Source organism: Macaca mulatta, chromosome 12, assembly GCF_049350105.2.
Source record: "Macaca mulatta isolate MMU2019108-1 chromosome 12, T2T-MMU8v2.0, whole genome shotgun sequence".
NCBI lineage: Eukaryota > Metazoa > Chordata > Mammalia > Primates > Cercopithecidae > Macaca > Macaca mulatta.
In genome coordinates this window covers 44,996,148-45,016,481 of record NC_133417.1, presented here as the reverse complement: position 1 = coordinate 45,016,481, position 20,334 = coordinate 44,996,148, and the positions used below count along the sequence as shown (strand labels likewise).

The 20,334-nt window shown below is 40.7% G+C and overlaps 1 long non-coding RNA gene across 2 annotated transcripts in view; it reads left to right on the top strand.

Annotated features, from left to right (window-relative positions):
- Nucleotides 1–1,544: 1,544 nt before the first annotated feature.
- LOC114671509 (uncharacterized) overlaps nt 1,545–20,334 on the top strand; it is a 46,882-nt gene continuing 28,092 nt past the window's right edge. The window contains exons 1-3 of one of the 2 annotated variants that reach the window (XR_013401861.1): nt 1,545–1,754; nt 2,803–2,856; nt 5,188–5,250. This is a non-coding gene — a long non-coding RNA (uncharacterized LOC114671509). Of the gene's footprint in view, nt 1,800–2,802; nt 2,857–5,187; nt 5,251–20,334 lie in introns of both variants that reach the window. The other variant, XR_013401860.1, reaches the window with a different exon arrangement.

Sequence of the window (20,334 nt, the reverse complement as noted above, 5' to 3'; positions counted from 1 at the left end):
CATATAGATTGAAAAGAAAGCAAAAGATCAGCACAGTTCCCAACAGGAGTTGAGTAGACCACCTACGGTAACACTGCAATGTCTATTGCCTTCCAAACTGCTGGATCACCCACTATTTTTCAAACGTAATACTATATTCGGTAAAGATCAAAATGAGATATGATATTTGCCCTTAATCAACTTGTATTTTAATTGCAATGTCAATTGCAATATGAAGACATGAGTGACTGAGAATGTAAAATAAACTGTCAAATTATTTGCTAATGAATGTGAAAGGATGTCAATTCATGGCTGAAAATATTTAAGTTTAGGATAAATCACAATTTCTCCTTAAGTTGACAGAAAGGTTGCTAACACCTAGTAAAGTTGATTCTAATCTCATTCAGGGCTGTGTTCATTTTTCTGCTCTGTTCCTCTATTGAGGTCTGCATTTCTTGTCCATATGTGACTCTTAGAAAATTCATTTAAAAACTATTTCCAGGCCCACTTGGAAATTCAAGAGAGTTTTGTCTGTTTTATAAATGTGTGATTAAATTTACCTCACATTAATAAAATACCATTTTCAGAGCTGGGATGTTCCCTGAGCTTCACAGAGTCAATGAATATACTTATAAGAGGAGATATCATCTTTATGAATTAAATTAAGTGATGAAAGATAGTTGCCTGTCCTGTTTTATTTCTAAATTATTTTCCTACTATTCAATTTCTTTTCTTGAATTATATTTATACTAGTAGCTTGGAAAATCATCATCCACTCACTACATACATTTCCGTGTAACTGTTATTATTACAAATCATTTATTTACTTTTTGATTCACTTTTCTTCCACGAAATGTATTAAAAACCAAATGAAGAGGAACTGTTAATAAGTAAGATAAATGAATTGAAAGGCCTTTGACTAAATTGAATAGAAAATCTTTTTTTCTGTCATTCTTGCCAAGATAATTTTTATATGCTGCTATCGAAACCAAAGACTGAAGTATGACTTTTTTTTTTAGAGAGTATTTTACCAAAGCCAAGTTATGATTACGTTTACAAGATTATTGCACATTGCATAGTACCTTCCTTGTCAGAGGAAATTCAATCTGTTGAAATCTAATGACATAAAAAACCAAGATGATTAATTTCTACCACCTCACTTTACTCAATTCGTAGAAGAATTAAAAAATTCAAGTTTTACCCTCTACCCAATCTGAGTAAATGCTTTGCCATTTGTAAGTCTTCTGATAAATCCAGCAAACTATCAAAGATGAACATCATCATTCAGTACTTTTTCAATCTTTTTTTTTCACTAGTACATGTAGATTACTATTTTTCTATTTTGAAATAAGAAATTGATGTGATGAAAATTTCATTTTTAAGTACTGGATGTTCTGTTAAGAGGTTTGGACCATATTTATATAAGTGTGTAAAACATTACTTAATGAGGAGTGAAATAACAGATTTTACTGTGCAAGTAGAACTCAATGACAAAGAGGGACAATAAAAGGTCTCTGGGATAGAATTCTTCTATATGTTCTATTCTGAGGTTACTGTAGTTCTCCAGTCATTACTTTAGGTGAAATAGATCAACCTGGGGAAGTTCTCAGCTTGTCAAATGATTTCGGAGAGTATAGCAAGGTTAAACTGAAGATCTGCTTAACTGATTCCCTGGCTTAGTTCCAGCATGTGCAATGATGCAGTTCTGAAGTGCAAAGTGCTTAATCATTAAGCTTACTCTGGAAGGAAAACACTTTACAAGTTTCACTACACAAGTATGATGTTGAATTCTCTTTGAATGCAAGGCTTTTCAACTCAAGGTGAATTTCCACTCTGTATTAATTTCTGGATGCTGGCTTTTGTAATTTTGCTGCCCATGTTATTAAATGTCCTTGAAGGATTTTGATGCACTTCTGAGCACCCACTGTAGGCACTAAGAAACATACAAATAAGTAAGAGATTTCCAAAAGTCAAGGAGGAATGAGAGACTGCCAAAATCACATAAACAGCATATGAAAAATTCCATGTAAATTGTACAAAGAAAAAAAAACACAAAAAGTTTTAACAGAAAAATTTTATTATCAAGAGGCACCAAGAATTTCTTTATAGATGATATGAAATTTAAGATAATGACAGGAAATGGGGATAAGGAAGCAGAAAAGGTGAAAAGTAGGATATGTTCCTTGGAGAGATAAGACTGAGCAAAAATCAGGTAGGCAGAAAGCTTTAGAGCGCAAGTGACAAACTACAAGCAGTCCAATATGGTTAGATCATAGAGGACTTGTGGAATTACATTTGAAAAATAGTTATAGATAATTCATAAGTGATGTTGGATATTAGTTTTGGTTGATATGTGTTAACCACTGAAGCTTTTTAAACAGGGAGTATCAAGCCAGAATGTGGGTAAGCATTTACTTAGCTGAGTAGTAAGGATGAATTGAGTTGGGAAGAGTTAGAAACCAGATTTATTTGTGGTTTATAGAAATAGTAGTAGCCCAAATTTGTCTAATAGTAAAAAATGAATTGAAGTTTGTGGCTTTCTAAGACAATGCAGAAATTGAAATTGTACAAATATGGGAGACAGAAAAACAAAGAAGAGAAGATTTGTAGGATGCCGTGGTTTGAATGTTTGTTTCCTCAAAAACTCATGTGGAAATTTAATCATCATTGTAGCACTATTAAAAGGTGTGACATTTAAGGGGTTATTAGGTCATGAGGACTCCAGCCTCATGGGTGCATTCAATGCCTTAATAAGAGAGTTTTTAGTTATGGGCTCCCTTTCTTTTTTCCCTCTTTTGTTCTGTCATGTTTTGACATAACAAGAAGATCCTTGCAAGACACCAGCACCTTGATATTTGACTTCCAGTCTCCAGAACTGTGAGTTAATAAGTTTCTTTTTATTATAAACTACCAGTCTGTATCCTATTATAGCAGTAACATAAGGACTAAAATATATGGGAAGGTGGTAAGACTTTTGAACATGTTAAATTTTAAATAAAAGCAGGTGAACATACCCAGGAAATAAGAGAGAGAAAAAGTTTAGTTCATGAGGAAGTTGTCAGAGCAAGTAATAAATATTGAGGAGCAATTGACTGAGGACTAGCCGTTGAAGCCTTTGATTTTGCATCAAAATGTGTTCTGCCCCTCCCATAACCTAAAGTAGATCCCCTTCTTAGTTTTTTTTTAGTTATTTTCTTTTCTGTTTTATTTTTTAAAATGCATGATTACATTTATTTTGGTGTCTATTTGTTTGACATCGGTCTCCACAAGGAGACTATGTAACAGTTAAAAAAACATGAACCTTTCAGGTGCAGTGGCTCATGTCTTTAATTCCAGTGCTTTGGGAGGCCAAGGCGGGCAGTTCACTTGTGGTCAAGAGTTCGAGACCAGACTGGCCAACATGGTATAACCCTCCCTCTACTAAAAATACAAAACAAAACAAAAAATAGCATGGCATGGTGGCAGACACCTGTAATCCCAGCTACTCAGGAGGCTGAGGAAGGAGAATTGGTTGAACCTGGGAGGCAGTAGTTTCAATGAGCTGAGATCGTGACACTGCACACCAGCCTGGGTAACAGAGTGAGACTCTGTCTCAAAACAAACAAACAAACAAACAAACAAAAAATGAACCACAGTTGATGTCTCAAATGAAAAAGATTTAATACAATAGTTTGTATTTGGGGGTGGGGTAAACAATAATGAAGTGACAACTTTATTTTAGCTGTCTTGATCCCTCTCATAACACCAGGAGACCATTGTCTCAGCTTCATTTTTTTTTTAGAGACGCTCAGTGAACACTCCATAGATTTTTTCAATGTCTCCAAAAAACTTGCCTGCTTTGTCTTATTTTTTCACTCTCTCCTCATCTCTCACATCCCAATGCCCTTCAACTAAACTTGACTCTCCAGAGTGCCCAACGCGTGCCCTTCCTCACAGTCAGTTACTTTTCCCTAATGAAGTAATTTAATTAGTCTCCATCAACTTTTTCCAGTGAATTGCAAATTTAACATAAAGGACTAATCAAAGGGGTGTGTGTTGACATCCGGAACATATTGGTGTGTAGAGGTGAATGACCAGATAGTGGACATGGCTTACGTCATCTTTTGAGCTTGGGGAAAAAGATCCATTAACCAAGCCTCAGTTTTTATAAAAGCAACAAAGTATTAGAAAAAGTTCCAAGAGAAGAAGTGTTCCCAGGCTGGTGGGACTGAGAAGTAAGGCAGTTTTTCCTTGCCCAGCTATGCCTCTTGATTTCCATGTGGCAGAGAAGGGCTCCAGCTCCTTTTCTGCTGCTCCTGACTCCAGCAATCTCTGTGACTATCTGTGAATGATCCAGGGAAAAAAGATGAGCCCTTCTGCTCTTGGTGCTCTCCCTCTCTGAGTATTTAAATCTGTAATATTGTATTGTATTTTATGCTGAAATTTATTAGAGAATAGATATTACCACACATGAAAATGGTGACTATGGGCTGAGCACAATGACTCACGCCTGTAATTCCAGCACTTTGGGAGGCTAAAGTGGGAGGATAGCATAAGGCCAGGAGTTCAAGGCCAGCCTGGACAATAAAGTGAGATCCATCTCTACAAAGAATAAATTGAAAAATTAGCCAGGCATGGTGGCATGTGCCTGTAGTCTTAGTTACTTGGGAGGCTGAGGCTGGAGGATCTCTTGAGCTTAGGAGTTTGAGATGGTAGCAAGCTATGATCACACCACCGCACTCCAGCCTAGGCAACAGAGAAACTCTGCCTCTAAAACAAAAAATGGTAAATATGGAAAGTGATGGTTCTGTTAATTTGTTTGACTGTAGTAATTATTTGTACTATCTATATGTCTACTGAAACAGCATTTTGTACACCTTAAATCTAGACAATTAAAAAATCTGAATCAGGTTTTTTACTCTTTAAAGACTAATTGTATTTATGGAAAATCTGCCCCCCTCGGTTTTTGACCTCAATGAGAAACTCATGTTTCTCTTTAAAAAACTTAGTTCTGTCTTGGGTTTTTATGTACCAATCTCTTACCTTAACATGCTAAGAGAGCAGCATTTCCTCTACCCTATCCACATGGACTTATATTATAAATCATTTTACTTTGATTCCTCAAGGTCAAGTTGCTGTCAAAATATAAGAGTGGTCAAAAGCCTCAGTTTTTTCTCTTTCTTTTTTTTTTTTTTTTTTTTTTTTTTTTTTTTTTTTTTTTTTGACAAGAGGAACCTGAACAGTCTGCTGAAGCACCTGATGTTTGGCCTTTCTGAATGTCATGGAACATGTGTGAGTATATTTCTTTTTTGTTTGTTTGTTTGAGAGTTTTGCTCTTGTTACCCAGGCTGGAGTGCAATGGCACAATCTTGGTTCATTGCAACTTCTGCCTCCCAGGTTCAAGCAATTCTCCTGCCTCAGCCTCCCAAGTAGCTGGGATTATAAACATGTGCCACCATGCCCAGCTATTTTTTTGGATTTAATAGTGATGGGGTTTTACCATGTTGGTCAGGCTGGTCTCGAACTCCTGATCTCAGGTGATTCATCTACCTTGGCCTCCCAAAGTTCTGGGATTACAGGCATAAGCCACCCTGACTGACCCTTGTTAGTGTATTTTTAAACAATTGTTACATTAGAGAAAAACACACTTGCAAAGTCTATGTGATATAAAATGATCTTAATTTTTGTAATTTGATGCAATATTTGAATAGGATTACTGCAGGTTAAGGAATATGAGTTTTAAAAAAAAAGGAGAATGAAGTGTGAAGTGAAGAAATATGTAAGAAAAAAAAGTTAGAAGAAAGAAGAGAGGTTTCAAAGGGAAGGCAACCACAAAGTCAGGGGAGAAGAGTAGAGCAAAAAAAAAAAAAAAAAAGAGTAAAAAATTTTATTCAAAACCTATATGAGCTCAGCTTTTGTCAGGCTTTTGGGGCTCATTTACAAATTCTAACTGTAGACAAACCTTGCCTGATTCTCATGCCCCTCAAAACTCTGAATACCATTTCTCAAGAATATATCAATCCTCAAAGCCAAACAGAGTAGACAAGGAGGTAAACACAAGAAACTGGCACATAACATGTCTCCCAAGAGGTACAAGGCAGAATGGTGAGCCTGATTGAAAAGAAAATTGGCATCACATAAAGAAGAAAATAAAAATAGCAGCATCCCAGCATGTACAAATAATTCATGCAAAACTTTGGATGTCTGTGTAAATCAAAGCTGTACATTTTTGTCATAAATTAAATCATACTATGCCTGCTATTTGTCACTAATATTTATACTTAAAATATATTATGAGAAAAAATGAATGAATAAGAAAAATGTACATATTAGATAGATAGATAGATAGATAGATAGATAGATAGAGGTATATGAGTATCTTTCCATGCCAATAGATGTAGGATAGCATTAATTTATTAGTATCTTGTCTGGTTTAGGAAAATTTCAATAGATATTTGTTGAATACATTGATTTTAATAACCACTAAGAATTCCTTAAACAATATTATTTAACAAATTAATCATTGTTCAATATTTCAGTTTCATTTTTATTACTCATATCCCCTCTTATCTTCTTCCCCACCCTCCTTCCTTCTTCCATTTTTTCTTTCTTTCTTTCTTTCTTTCTTTCTTTCTTTCTTTCTTTCTTTCTTTCTTTCTTTCTTTTCTTTCTTTCTTTTTTCTTTCTTTCTTTCTTTTTTCTTTCTCTCTCTTTTCTTTCTTTTTCTTCCTTCCTTCCTTCCTTTCTCTCTCTTTTTCTTTCTTTCCTTCCAGTTTTTAAATAATTCCATTTTAATTCTGTACTAGAAATAAAATTGTTGAATAAGATGGTATGAACATTTAAGTTTACTAGATTGGGCTTTAAAAAGTTTTTAATATTTTATATTCCATGTAAATTTATGAGACAACCCATTTGTCACCCTGGGCAGTATTTTTAATAATTTCTATATGTTACAATTTCAAGTATCAAAAATATTGTGTTGAAATTCTGTATTTCTTTGAGCCCAGTACTGGAACATTTTTTTGTTACTTTATTGGCTACTTGCATTTATTCCTTTATGAAATGCTGGTTTGTGTCCTTTGCAGAAAATGTGTAACTTTTGGTTGCCTGGCATTAATTTCTGTTTTCTGTAATCTTCCTGATTAACCTCTGTAGATTAGTCCTTTCTCTTATCAGGTAATAGTTTAATCAGCTGCTGAGCCCATTCCTATTCAAGGCTTAGACAAGTGAGTCAATCATAAACTCCTTGACTAAAATGTGAACCTGGAGCACACTAAAAAAGAGACCAATAAAATCATTGCAATTCATTCATTCTAGTCATGTCCTGCCCTCACTCTGCTTCTCTACCTCTTTCTCTTATTTCCACATCTGTGTAGCTCCCAGGTATCTCCATTTCAAACCTAGGTGCCTGGCATTCCCTTAGATTACATGACTACTCACAGTTTCTAGCGGTTGCCATCAGAGATTAATGGTTCAAATTTCTATCTTTTTTTTTTTTTTTGACGGAGTCTGTCTCTGTCACCCAGACTGGAGTGCAGTGGCATATCTCTGCTCAATGCAAGCTCCGCCTCCTGGGTTCACGCCATTCTCCTGCCTCAGTCTCCCAAGCAGCTGGGACTACAGGGGCCTGCCACCACACCCGACTGATTTTTTTTGTATTTTTAGTAGAGATGGGGTTTCACCATGTTGGCCGGGATGGTCTCAAACTCCTGACCTAGTGATCCACATGCCTCAGGCTCTCAAAGTGCTGGGATTACAGGTGTGAGCCACCGCACACAGCCAAAATTCTCTCTTTTATCCTATTAGGTTGTAGACCTTTAAAAATTATTGACTTATAAAGCTTATTTTATATTTAGACTTTTAAAGCTGTGGCACACATATTATTGAATATTGCTTTGCAATTTTTAATTTGTCCTTTATATTTTTAAGATTTCTGTCAAAAGAAAGTTATACAGTTTATATGTTTAAATATGCTAATCTCTTAAATTAGGAAACATTCCCTCCCAAAGATTACAAAATATGTTAAAATAAATCTTTAAAGTATATTTTCGTGATTGCTCTAGAGTACTTATTGTTAGATATCCGAAATGAAAAGACAGAAGTAATCTCTTGAAATATGGGTGATCCTGTGGAGCTTAAAATGTAAACTTTTAGGGACATTGATCGATGCTATTATGCTATTTTCTTTAGTGTGTAAACATAGAAATGGAATTACTAATATTTTCTGAAATCCATTATAATGATCCCTCTGAGTGATTTTTTACGTAATCCAAATTGGGCCTGAAATAAGCCTTGTCTACTGGATGTTATCTTATTTTTCATATTTAAAAGTCAGTTTTTAAAATCTCATGTCTAGAGTAGAATATTCCAAATGGAAGAAAATAATCATCTGAATTTCTTATTAAATAAAAAGACTAGCCTGCCTCTTTTCTGAATATTATAATAATGTAATTCTGAGCTGTTGTCCTGGAATCAGCATATTTTTAAAAACTCTTTAGGAAAGTATTGGTTTCGTTATTCATCTGTCATCACTACCACAGCCCCTGTCGTAGGAGTCAGGTAGTGAAGAGGAGGAATGTGGCTTTCAAGACATTTTTTTACTTTCCAGAGCACAACCCAGTATTGGCCCTTTTTCTAGCATTTTTAGGTTGAAAGCTGCAAATAACAGTCTCTAGTTTTTTGTTTTTGTTTTGTTTTCATCTTTTAGTAGCTTTGAGGATATACACAAACACAGTCTTAAAGGGCAGCAAGGGAAAAAGTGTTCTATTGCTCATTATAGAGATTCTTTAAGTGTGAAGCAAGATATTAAAATATTACCTGTTGGAATTTTTCTCTTTATTCTGCAATGGACCCTCCTTCCTGCCAGTGGCAACTCTGAAAGACATTATTCTTTGCCAAACAGGAAGACTTAGAAAAACATAATAACATCCTTGACTTTTGCTTTTCTTGACCTTTACAAGTTACAAGTTGATGGCGAACAGGCTGTAATCTCTCAGACATGGAGCTTCCTCTCCCACTACCTTAACTAGTTGAAATTAACATAGCCTGGGGGAAGCTAAAAAGTATTAATAGAACCCAGAGTATTACATGTTAGTTGATGACTCTGAAAATAAACCTGTGTTCTCCTCCCCACTAGCATTCTGCTGGGAAGTGGTGGAAAACAGATTTCCTCAATGTGTCTGGATTTTCTAAGCATTAGAAAGATAGCTACTCATCATATGTGTGAAGCCCTTGGAAATCACTGAATGGGAAAGGTGGCAATGATGGCAGGTGGGCTTGGCATAACCTCAGAATTCCAGTGTAGTTATATGCTTCCTGTGGCATAAGAGCAGCAATGAGGAGCTAAAAGATACTGAAATCTGGTGATATATATTTTTTATTTGTTGAAATAATATATATATATTTTATTTGTTCTGACCTCTCTCTCTCTCTCTCTCTCTCTCCTCTCTCTCTCTCGCTCTCTCTCTCTCTCTCTCTATATATATATATAGTCACTGTATATACAGGTAAATACACTGTAATTACCTACAAGGAACCACAATGATAGGATGGATGAAATTGAGTCTGTTCCAATGTGCACATCTTTGAGGATGATCATGAATAAAATCAGGAACTTCCTCCCTCCAAAACCCACCAGACCAATACTTAAACCAATACATCCCAGGAAATGTAGTCACATCCTCAAGCAGGAGGAAGAAGAGCCTTTAAATGAATGAAATTTCCCTGAATAGTTTCGAGTGAATTTTTCCTAATGGGTGGAATGAGAGACTTAAATAGATTTTTTTTTCCAATTATAGAGACATCAGAGAAAGTTATATTTCACCAAACTGCTAAAACTATAGTTAATTATAATATTAAATTTTCTTGGGTGGAAAACAGATGTCCTTATATGCTAAAGAAATTTGAAAGGAGAGGATTGCATATTAGAATAAATATGTTATGTTTTGAATCTAGCGAAGATTTTCTGTGGAGCTTGCCACTCCACATTTTAAAATTCAAAAAAGGAAAAGTTTTGGTGGCATGTGACATCCAGGTAATTCCGGTCCTCTAGGAAATCTTCCTCAAGTAGCCATTCTGCCAACTCCTGGAGCTAAAGCGGTACTTAAATAAGCATCAGAGAATAAATAAATGCAGGGCATTATATGCACTACATTTTGCTGGATGCATATTAGTTATTTTGCTTTACTTATTTGCTTACTTTGAGTAAGAACTTACTAAACACAATGCAGTCAACCAATATAGAATCCTATCAGCACAAAAGAGTCTGATGCAAGTTTAGCTTCCCCTAATGCTGCCTCTGCACTTGCCTCTGGATGATGGGTTAAGGATGAAAAGGATCTTTACAATGAAAATATGGTCTCAGAAAGGGAATCTTCTTGTGCTATAATTAGTTCAAGTTGAACTGATTCTAAATAATTACTAGGTAATTCTCTAGAAATGCCTCACATTGCTTGTTTACATTAGAAAAAAAGCAATTTTTTAGAGCACTTGATATTTTCAGGTGGAACGAGTCCAGGTTAAATAACATGGTGAAAGATTCTGCCAAATTGGTAAATTCTCCTGGGATTCCTTGGTGGGTGGGGATGGGGAGAGGACAGATGAATACACAGTGTGGTCCAGACAGAAGGAGGGCATGAGACAGCAAAGGTGAAGAAGTAAAGACAAGCAAGAAGAGGTTCAATCTAGCTAAATTAGAAATGAATGCTTTATGTGTCTATCAAAATTATATCTGTATGAACTTGTGAATATTTTCCTATCATAATACGTTTTCAGTTTGATGCTTTCATATCTATCTACGTATCTACCTACAGTTTTGTTTGCAGCTGTCATTGTTTGTAGTTATTCTATTTCTATTTCTATGTATATCTATGTTTATATTATTGTTTATAGTTATTCCATTTCTATTTCTATGTACATCTTTACTGCCTTTCTCTATCACTATCTTAATGGGTGTTTATAGTCAATTAATGTATGTATGTATGTAGGTGAATGTGTGTGTGCGTGTATGTGTATACATACAGAACCTCATACCTCAGAAATATTGCAGGTTTGTTTCTAGAGCATGCAATAAAGTAAATATCTCAGTAAAATAGTCACACAAATTTTTGTTTTATAGTATATATAAAAGTTGTATTTATACTATTTAGTATTGTAATGCCCAGACCGTTTGTTCCCCAAAGAAGACCACCAGAGTCCAGTGTCAAAGCCAAGCGGCAAGGATCTTTACTACAAGTTCGAACTTGGTCCCTCCATTCCACAGTATACAAGAGGGCCCCGAACAATGCGAGTGTTTGCTTTTTATAGCCCGAAAGTTGCAGGGGAACAAAGAAATTCTTTTGGCTCCCGCGCTTTCAGTAACCTTGAACGGCTGTCTCCTTATCGGAGACTTTCCAGGTGGTGTTTGTACTGGGCTCAGGGAGTTTTGAGCCCGGGGCTGAGGAATGTGCCCAGCTCCTTTCATTCCCCCCTTCTTTTCGGGTATCCTTAGAGCCAATCTTGGGTCTTATAAGTCTGATTCTGTTTCAGCATTTACAGGTTGGTATTGGGCTCTGAGGACCATGAGTTGTACGGTGTCAAATCTCTCCCTAACAAATTGTAAAATTCTGTTAACAACACAAGGTCCTACGGTAAGCAGAAATAGTAAACTTAGCAGGGGTCCAAGGAAGGGGGCTAACAGAGAAAACATAGAGGAATTTCACCATTGGTCTGCAGCTGAAGCAAACTGCCGTGTTTTTACTTCAGTGCTTAACTTGCGTAACTGTTGGACCCGGTCCTCTGCAAGTCCTGATTCATTTATGTAGAAACAACAGTCTTCTTTTAGAAATATACATGTACCACCTTTTTCTGCAGTGAGTAGGTCTAGGGCCCTCCGGTTCTGCAAGGTTACCTGAGCTAGGGACGTGAGCTGTCGCTGAAGGGAGGCAAGGGACTCAGCCGACTCCTCCATAGTAACGGCAAATTGTTGGTATAACTTGTTACTTTCTATGAGGGTGTGACCTAGGGCTCCCCCCGCCAGTCCGGCCGCAATGAAGGATGCGGTGAGGGAGATTCCTGCAATGACGGGGAGGAATATGGCTCGTGCAGGTCTCGGTCTAGGGTCTGGGTGAATAACAGCACTAGTCCAGTTACCGGTATACCCTAGGAACTCGCCAGCAGTTAGTAGAGTCAACCGGGGAACTAATGTGACAGGGAGACACAGTAGGTTGTTAACAGAGGGACTAGGTAGGTTTTTAGATAAGGTTCCATTACACCAGAAGAATATGCCTGATGGAGCCCTTAAGGTGATATTAGGGGGCGTTGCAGTGATGCTACAGAGGCTGGAATTGGTTTCTGAGAAACAGTAGGGAAGCTTCTCCTGACTGGGGTTTAGGTATAGGGGCACGTTTAGGATAGGAGCATATGAGAGGTTTCGGAGGTTGTTAGCTTGGGCAAAGGTAGAGGATCCCCATGACAGAGGGACAGCGGTTAGCGGTGGATGCCCTAGAGTGGCACACAGAAAGCAGCCAGACAGGCTGTGAAGTCCTGTAAGGTTAGCAAGTTCTAGTCCTTCCTGTAATAACTTTAACCAGGAGAAAGGACGTAAGTCTTGTTAGTCTGTTTTCTTGTCGTTGGATATTCCCGTGGACTGGGGCAGTACTTGCACTAGGCCTCGCCACATATAGAGGTGACTGCTAGGCCATGTGGAGGAGGGGGAGTAGTATACAGCCCCATGTTGAGGCGTGGTCCAGCGGGAGTTCTAGGGGTCTCTAACTATTCATGTGTATGAAAAGTCTCTATCCCGTCTATGATGGAAGGGCCACTTAGGGTCTAACTGTTTTCTCTCTCCCCAATAACGGGGTCTATGGATGTTATAATAGTTATAAGGACAGCCGGCATTTTGGTGCCACCAATAGTGTTTACAATTGTATTTAGTCTGATCAAACTCAAAGCATATTATTGGTGTCATAGGTTTGGCTATTTGGAAACCAGTAAAATTTAGTAGAATTGGGCTGTTGCACCCTGAGGAGGGGCAATCAGCACTGGCCAATAATTTCCCGGGCTTATGAGGTTGTCCAGGGTGGGTTCGGTTTTCATAAAGCCAGAATCTCCAGACAAAGGGATTAAGAGCTGGTTTTGTGATTTCTCCAGCGGCCACTAGGGCGACTAACGTTAGGGTTAGACTACCTAACTGCATGTTTGCAGTGAGCTATGCTGCCGGCGCAGGGTGAGTTTTAAGGGGTTGTTTTTAGTTCTGTCCACAGTCCACGTGTCTGGTGCTTCAGCCGCCGCCGTGATTGGTCCCAGGAGGTCGGAGGTTGGGTCCACCGGCTTGACGTGGGTGTAGTGGATCCACGACACGATGCCTTCTACCTTTAGGGCGGTGGGTGTGGTTAGGAGTACCTGGAGTGGTCCTTTCCACCTGGGTTCTAGGGTCTCTTGTCGGTGTCGCTTGACCAGGACCCAGTCTCCCGGCTGGTATGGATGGGGTGTCGGCGGGGGACCGGTCTCATATAGTTCCTGCAGCTTGGGCCAGATTTCTTGATGAATTTTCTGCAAGGCTTGTAGGGAAAATAAGAGTTCAGAGACATTTTCTGTTTCAGACTTGAGCAGATCATCTTTTAGGCTGGGAACTAAGGGTGGGGGTCTGCCATACATAATTTCATAAGGGGTAAGGCCCAGTCTGTAAGGGGTATTACGGGCCCGGAACAGAGCATAGGGGAGAAGGACCACCCAATTAGCGCCAGTCTCCATAGTTAATTTAGTTAAGGTCTCCTTTAAGGTCCGATTCATTCTCTCTACCTGTCCTGAACTCTGGGGCCTGTAAGCGCAATGTAGTTTCCACTTTGCCCCAAGGATGGAAGCCAAATCCTGACTTACCTTAGCGACGAAGGCCGGCCCATTATCTGACCCTATCTGGACGGGGAAGCCATACCTGGGGAGGATATCTTCCAGGATTTTCTTTGCTACAACCTGAGCAGTTTCTTTCTTGGTGGGGAATGCTTCAGTCTACCCTGAAAAAGTATCTACAAAGACAAGTAAGTACCGATACCCGTATTTTCCTGGCTTTATCTCAGTAAAATCTATTTCCCAGTAGATACCGGGCCTGGTTCCCCTGAGCCTTGTTCCTGTTGCAGCCTGGGATTGGGGGTAGGCATTGTTAAGCTGGCAGACTTTGCAACTTGTCACGATGTTGCTGGCCATCTCGGCTGTATGTCTGAATTTGAGCTTAGAGCGTCTGATCAGGTCTATCATCCTCTGAGCACCCAGGTGGGTGGTTCGGTGGATGTGTTCTAACACTTGTTGTCCTAATTTTTCTGGTAGGATGGTTTGGTCATTAGTATCAGTCCACCACCCATTCTGGATCTATTTCAGGGGAAGCTTGTCAATCCATTGGAGATCTTGTTCTGAATAATCAGGGAAATATGGCAAGTCCCGGGGGCCCGGGTCAGGGAGCTGGAGTGCAAGGAGTTGGCTGGGAGCCTTCGCCACTTTTCTTGTAGTTTGGTCCGCCAGAAAGTTGCCTTGAGTAGTTGGAGTAGTTAGTTTCTGATGCCCTGGGCAATGCACAATGGCTAACTTTTCTGGCCTGCATAGAGCTGTTAGCAGGGCTAGGATTTTTTGCTTGTTTTTTATTTCTTTTTCTTTAGCCGTCAGTAACCCCCACTCCCTGTAAATGGCCCCATGTATATGCGCCGTTGCAAAAGCATATCGGCTGTCTGTATATACCGTCAGCTTTTTCCCTGCCCCTAAGGTAAGAGCTTGGGTGAGCGCTATCAGTTTGGCCTTCTGGGCCGATGTCCCCGGGGGCAGGGGTTCCGCCCAGATTACCTCAGTCTCTGAAGTCACTGCCGCTCCAGCGTACCTCTGGCCCTGATGCATGAAGCTGCTCCCATCAGTGAACCAGACGAGGTCGGCGTCAGGAAGTGGGCGGTCTTGCAGGTCTTCTCGAACTCCGTGCACCTGAGCTAGTATCTCGGTGCAGTTGTGGAGTGGGGCGTCCAGGTCTGGGTTGGGCAGCAGCGAGGCAGGGTTTAAGGTCGTTAGGGGCAGGAAAGTTATCCCAGGTCTTCATGGAGGGCTCCATTGAACAGGGTAGGAGAGTTTTTGAATCTTTGCGGCAGTCTGGTCCATGTTAGTTGGCCACTTATGCCCCTATCAGGGTCATTCCACTCGAAGGCGAAGAGCTTTTGGCTCTGAGGGGCTAAAGGCAAACTGAAGAAAGCATCTTTTAAATCTAAAACAGTGTATCATTGATGTTTAGGGTTTAGGGTACTCAGGAGGGTATATGGGTTAGGCACAGTTGGATGTATGTCTACAATCCTCTTATTGATTTTTTTTTAAGTCTTGTACAGGTCTGTATTCTCCACTATTAGGTTTTCGTACCGGCAACAATGGAGTATTCCAGGGTGAGTGACATGAGTGAAGGACCCCTTGGTCAAGGACCCGGCAGATATGCGGGGCAATTCCTTTTTTGGCCTCTAGAGGCATCGGGTATTGGCGTACCCGCATGGGGTCTGCCCCAGGTTTAAGTTCAACAAATAAAGCAGGATGGTTTTGCTAGTCCTAAGCCCCCCGTATCGACCAAGAACTGGACCAGGGACCCCTCTATTTGCAAAGTTATCCTAGGTTCGGGGAGGGGATCCGAACCCCATCTTTCCTAGTCTTTATCTTGAGTGACTAGTACGGGTATAGACCTAGGGGGTCCCTGTCCTCATTGTTTCTTTTTGGGGCAGTCTCTTACCCAGTGGCCAGCCTCCTTGCAGTAGGCACATTGGTCTTTTCTCAGATTATCATGCCTAGGGGGCCGCCTGGGTTGGGTGTACTCTGGCTGTAGATGCTCTTTCTGTACCACTGCTGCCAGGACCTTGGTCATTTTTTCAGTGGCCTTAAATTGCCTTTCCTCTGGAGTATCTCTGTTATTGTAAACCCGCTGGGCTATCTGAAGGAGGTCCTGAATCCGCTTTCCTTCCAAGTCTTCTAATTTCTGGAGTTTTTTTTTTTTTTTTTTAATATCTGGGGCTGCCTGATTTACGAAAGACATTACAACAGCTGCCTGACTTCCTGGAGCCTCTGGATCTATGGGGGTGTACTGTCTAAAAGCTTCCATTAATCTCTCTAAGTAGGTAGCTGGGCTCTCTGTCTTTCCCTGTAGAATAGAATATACTTTGGCCAAATTAGTGGGCTTGCGAGCAGCTGCCCGGAGACCTGCCATTAGAGTCTGGCAATAAAGGTGTAGTCGTCCCCTACCTTCTGCCATGTTGTAGTCCCACGCCAGCCTGGTCAGAGGAAAGGTCGCGTTTATGAGGTCAGGGTTGGCAGTCAGTTGACCGTTGTCCCCCGGGACCAGCTTTCTAGCTTCTACCTGTATTTTTTTTTTTTTTTTTTTTTTGCTCTTCCGTGGTAAACAAGATTCGGAGGAGCTGCTGACAATCATCCCAAGTGGGCTGGTGGGTGAACATGACACTATCTAGTAAAGCCAGTAAATTTTGGGGGTTGTCTGAAAACCGAGCACTCTGAGTCGTCCAGTTATACAGATCACTGGTGGAGAATGGCCAGTACTGGAGCTTGGGGATTCCTGTGTCATCTGGGGGTCCTATTTCCCGAAGGGGTAAAGCCACCATGGAGTCAGGCGGCTGGGGGGGGTGCTAGTCCACGAAGTGCACCCTCGCGTCCGCCCCGCTGGCCCTTCAAAGTTACTTTCCCTTTCAGCGGGCTCATGAGTGCCGGCCGCCTCCCCTCCGCCTGCTCCCTCCTGCGACTCAGCCCGGGGGCGGGTCTGGGTGCGGCGGCCGCCTCCCGTCCGCCTGCTCTCTCCCTCTATCTGTCATCCCGTGTCCTCTCTCCTTTACACTCAGTCTCTTTCTCTTTCTGATTTCCCTCTCTGACTCTCCACGTCTGCCGTTTCCTCCCCTTTCTCTTTCCGATTTCCCTTCTCACTTTCTCCCTTTCTCCCTCTCCTGTCTCTTATGGTCTCTCTCTCTCACTCATTCTCACTTTCTGTGTCTCTTCCTGTAAAGGAATGTGGGTTAGAATCCCTGTAAAGGAAATCTGATCTGACTTATTAATGATATCTAGTCGCAGGTGCGCTTTGGAAGTCCGGGAACCGGGGCCGCATGCGCGCCGGAAGCCGGAAGCCCAGGAACCAAGGCGGTTCAGATCGCCCGTGCGCGCCCGGAAGCCAGAAGCCCGGGGACCCGGGCAATTCAGACCGCACGCGCGCGCCCGGGAACCGGGGCAATTCAGACTGCATGCGCGCGCCCGGGAACCGGGGTCAGAGACAGCTAGATCAGACGAGAGCCAGGGGATGTCTCCCACTGGCCTCCACTGGCCATCCTATAGCGCGTCCGCCAGGACTGTGCCAGCTCCAGTTTCAGACTCGCGAGTCACAGATTCAGATTCAGAACAGACATACAGACACAGACAGACAAACGGAGACGAGCCAGCTCACCTATCAGTAGATCGATCCTAGCAGATCCGTTGACCAGGGGTCTGGTGGGCTTGGGGAATCCCGTACGGGCCCCCAGATGTAATGCCCAGACCGTTTGTTCCCCAAAGAAGACCACCAGAATCCAGTGTCAAAGCCAAGCGGCAAGGATCTTTACTACAAGTTCGAACTTGGTCCCTCCATTCCACAGTATACAAGAGGGCCCCGAACAATGCGAGCGTTTGCTTTTTATAACCCGAAAGTTGCAGGGGAACAAAGAAATTCTTTTGGCTCCCGCGCTTTCAGTAACCTTGAATGGCTGTCTCCTTATCGGAGACTTTCCAGGTGGTGTTTGTACTGGGCTCAGGGAGTTTTGAGCCCGGGGCTGAGGAATGTGCCCAGCTCCTTTCAGTATACGATAGCATTGTGTCTAAAAACACTGTACATATCTTAATTAAAAACAATTTATTGCTAAAAGATGCTAACAATCTGAGCCTTCAGAGAGTTGCAATGTTCTTCTTGGTGGAGGGTCTTGCTTCCATGCTGATGGCTGCTGACTGATCAGGGTGGTAATTGCTGAAGTTAATGGTACCTGTAACAATTTCTTAAAACACAACAACAGTGGAGTTTTGTTACATCGATTGATTCTTCCTTTCACAGAAAATTTTTCTGTAGGATGCAATGATGTTTGTTTTCATGCCAGTATTTAATCCATGGTAGAACTTCTTTCTAAATTGGAGGCAATCCTCTCACACCATGCAGCTGCTTGAGTAACTACATTAATAGAATATTCTAAATGTTTTGTTGTCATTTCAACTATGTTTACAGCATCTTCACTTGGAGTGGATTCCATCTCAGAAGCACTCCCCGCCCCACCTTTTTTTTTTTTTTTTGAGATAGAGTCTCACTGTATCGTCCAGGCTAGAGTGCAGTGGCATAATCTCGGCTCACTGCAACCTCCGCCTCTCGTGTTCAAGCAATGCTCCTGCCTCAGCCTCTCGAGTGGCTGGGATTACAGGTGTGTGCCACCATGCCCAGCTAAGTTTTGTATTTTTAGTAGACACAAGATTTTGCCATGTTGACCAAGCTGCTCTTGAACTGCTGGCCTCAAGTGATCTGCTCACCTTGGCCTCCCAAAGTGCTGGGATTACAGGCCTGAGCCACTGCACCTGGCCGTGAAACCACTTTCCATGCTCATACATAAGAAGCAACTCCTTATCTCTTCAAATGTTATCGTGAGATTGCAAAAATTCGGTCCCATATTCACGTCCCACTTGTAATTCTAGTTCTCTTGCTATTTCTACCACATCTTCAGTTATTTCCTCCACTGAGGTTTTTTACCCTTTATGAGAGTTGGAATCAATCTCTTCCAAATTCCTATTAATGTTGGTATTTCGACTTCCTCCCACGAGTCATGAATGTTCCTAATGGCATCTAGAATGGTGTCCTTTCCAGGTTTTCAACTTACTTAACCAAGGTCTATCAGAAGTTTCACTATCTATGGCAACTCTAGCCTTACAAAATGTATTTCTTAAATAATGAGACTTCAAAGTTACAATAATTCCTTGATCCATGAGCTGCAGAATGAATGTTGGGTTAGCAGGCAGAAAACATTAATCTCCTTGTACATATTCATCAGATCTCTTGGGTGACTAGATGCATTATCAGTGACCAGTAATATTTTGAAAGACATCATTGTTCTGAGAAGTAGGTCTCAAGAGTGGGCTTAAATACTCAATAGGTTTACTGCAAAGTGATGTACTGTGATCCAGGATTTGTTATTCCATTTATATAACACACGCAGCATAAATTTAACATTAATTCTTAAGGGCTCTAGAGTCTTTGGAATGGTACAGGAGCATTGGCTTCAATTTCAAGTCACCAGATGCATTAGCCTCTAGCAGGAGAGTCAGTCTGTTTTTTTTTGTTGTTGTTTGTTTGTTTGTTTTTTGTATCCTTGAAGACAGGTATTGACTTTTTCTCTCTTGCTATGAAAGTTCTACATGGTATCTTCTTCCAACATAAGGCTGTTTGTCTATATTGCAAGTCTGCTGTTGAGTGTAGCCACTTTCCTCAATGATCTTAGCTAGATCTTCTGGATAACTTGCTACAGTTTCTGCATCAGCACTTGCTGCTTCACTTTACACCTTTATGTTATGGAAATGACTTCTTTCCTTAAAACTCATGAACCAAACTCTGCAAGCTATCATTTTTTCCTTCTGCAGCTTTCTTACCTTTCTCAGAGTTCACAGCATTAAAAGAGTTAGTGTCTTGGTCTGGATTATGTTTTGATTCAAGAAAGTGTTACAGCTGGTTTTATCTTCCATTCAGGCCACTCAAACTTTCCCCATATCAGCAAGAAGACTGTTTTGTTTTCTTATCATTCTGTGTGCACTGGAGTAGCACGTTTAATTTCCTTCAAGAACTTTGCCTTTGCATTCAGTTTGGCTATCTGTTTGATGCAAGAGGCCTATCATGATTTTAGACACAACTTCCTCATGAAGCTCAATCATTCCTAGCTTTCGATTTAAAACAAGAGACATGTGAATCTTTCTTTCACTTGAATATTCAGAGGCCATTTTAAGGTTATTAATTGGCCTAATTTCAATATTGTTGTGTCAGAGAACACAGAGAGGCTATAGGAGAGGGAGGTAAGTGGGAAAACAGCCAGTTAATGCATTGGCACAGTTCATGGAACCCAAAAACAATTACAATAGTAACACCAAAGATCACTGATCACAGGTCACCATAACAGATACAATATTGTGAGAATTACCAAAATGTGACAGAGACCTGAAGTGAGCACATACTGTTGGAAAAATTACATCGACAGATTTGCTTCATGCAGTGTGGCCAGAAACCTTCACTTCGTAAAAAATATGTTGCTTCTCAGCCTTTTGACTAAGATCAAGTGTAAAAAATGCAATATCTGCAAAGCACAATGAAGAAGGTGCAAGAAAATGAGATATGCT